Source organism: Lottia gigantea, assembly GCF_000327385.1.
Source record: "Lottia gigantea unplaced genomic scaffold LOTGIsca_6, whole genome shotgun sequence".
Lineage (NCBI taxonomy): Eukaryota > Metazoa > Mollusca > Gastropoda > Lottiidae > Lottia > Lottia gigantea.
The window spans coordinates 1,026,697-1,029,395 of NW_008710049.1; positions in this window are offsets into that span (position 1 = coordinate 1,026,697).

Sequence of the window (2,699 nt, forward strand, 5' to 3'; positions counted from 1 at the left end):
GCACCTTCTAGAGTCAATTATCCACTTTTTGCACATTTTCAACCTGCCACTATATTCTTTGCAAAAATGTTCCAATTTATATTCATTAGTTAAAAAATCAAATATGCAGATCCAATGCATTGCTAATGTTGCTGTAACTATTACAGTTTCTGCAGAGTACTTGACACAAACTCATATTTTTTTTGAAAGTACGAAAACAAAACAGGAACGTCCTGCAATAATAATTCTAAAAAGTGTCAACTAAAAAGTGATACCATTTTGTGTAATTTTTGTGTAATAAAAGACAGACTGTGTGTGTGTATAATATTATCTTTTAAAACAATGATTTATTTTAACTACCCATGACAGTTTTGTTAAATTTCGGTCATGTAAAGTCTGTTAGTTTGAAATTAGACTGATAAAAACTGCTACTAAGTAGGGATTTAGGCTTTGAGTGTAGGACATACACATAAGTAATCAGTCAGATTGAATGAATTTCACAGGCTCCTCCTCTTTCAATACATCACAGAACTGTCACTATAAATACATATTATCCACATATAGCCTATAAGTGCATTTTCATTGGTTATTAAGTGGCACAATATGCTGTGATTAAAAACTATACAGTGGAATATATTTGATGGTGCAACTCTACAACGTAAGTCTTAAAGAACTGTTGTGTTGAATGTTTTTGATAAATACAAAGATGAAAATTAATTTTCATAAGAAATTTTGAGTAATACGAAAAATAAACAGAAATATTTTAACAGTGACAATATTTTGCTATTTAACTTAGACAATGACATTAATATGTATCAGGAGTATTATGGAAAGTCAATATTGAATAAATACGTTTGTTATGAACAGTTTTCATGTCTAGTGGAAGGGTTGAAACTTGAAAGGCCACATCCCAGAAAGAAAACGAAATGCATCCCAAGATGCCAACAAGACGCATATTATCAAGGTATCCCAAGCATATCTGGAGGAGGCTACAACAGAATTTTTTAACAAGAATGACGTGCCGCCCCAATGCCAGAATATAATCCAACGGATTATGCCATTTGGGATTCTCTGATGGGATAGATGTACCAGGGTCTGCAGGACAAACTGACTGAAAAGGAATTGAAAGCCAGGAGAGTCTCTTCTTGTTAATAAGACAAAAATAAGATGTTAATTTCAAGATATCTGTAATTTTTATACGCCCACATTATAATGTGGTCGTATATTGTCATCGCCTTTGTCGGTCCGTCCACAATTGGCTTGTGAACGCAATAGAGGCGACAGTTTTTATCCGATTTTAATGAAATTTGGTGTGATCATTTATATTCATGAGATCTTGGTCAAGTTCGAATTTGAAGATTTTTAGATGAATGGTTTTTGATTTATTGCCCTTGACATCGACAAAAAGCAATAAAATTTGTTTGTGAACACAATAGAGACTACAGTTTTCATTTGATTTAAAAAAAATTTGGTCTGATAATTAATAATGATGAGATCTTGGACAAGTTCGAACTTGCCAAGATTTCGATGAACGTTTTTTAGTTATTGCCCTTGACTTAGGAAAAACACGTCATGATTTGTTTGTGAACACAAAAGAGACTACAATTTTTATCTGATTTAAATAACATTTTGGTGTGATCATTTATAATGATGAGATCTTGGACAAGTTCAAATTTGACGATTTTTCGATCAACAGAATTTGAGTTATTGCCCTTGACTTAGTAAAAACGCATCAAAATTTGTTGGCTTGTGAAGGCGATAGAGGTGACAGTTTATGTCAAAATTTTATTAAATTTTGTGTGTTTGTTTAAATGAAAAATATCTTGCACAAATTAGATTTTTGATACAATTTGAGGCAGATTGGTGACCGCCGTTGATATACTGAAAATGTATCAGGGAAGTGGGCGTATCTTTCTAGGCATCCACTTGTTATTTATTGAAATGAAAGGAAAAGCGCTCTTGGGACATGACATTAATGTAAAAAAAAGTATTAATACACTAAGGGCCGTATGCAGCGCTCTTACTTTGACTAAAGTTGAACTTTGGCTAAAGTCGAACTTTACAAAGTTAGGATAAAGGCTTTCATTTTCTACATTCGATAGTCAAATTTAAGCACGACTTTCGTAAAAATCGACCGGTGCATACCTAAAGTTCGACTTAAGTCTGACTTTAATCAAAGTTTAGGTAAAGTACGAGCGCTGCATATGGCCCTTAATTTCTAGTTACATACCTCGTAAGTAAAAAATATTATTTTATTTCTATTTAATTATCTCGCAATTAGAAATTAATACATTTAATTTTTAGTTGATCATCTCGTATTAAAAGAAATGTCCACTACTGTCACCCCCTTGTCCTAGGTAGGTAGGTAGGTAGTTGTTGGTAGTCGTGGTAGTTGGTAGTTGGATTGGTTCAAATTGGATGATTCTGTGTTGTTGGTTTGGTTGTTGATTCTTCGTTAGATCTGGTAGGGTCGAATGACATGGCGGTGAAACTCGGACCTGGATGGTGTGGCGTGAGTTACTCGACCTCCTTCATTCTTCCAAACTCATGGTATTTCTTGTCGAATGGTAGTCGTTGGTTTGGTTAGATTATATAATAACTGTTGGATCACCCCCTTGTCCTACTGGTATCCTCCATTATATACTGTCATCTACCATCATTTGCTGTCCCCCACAACCATCTAATGTCATCCCCCATAATTTACCGTCATCTCCTGTTAT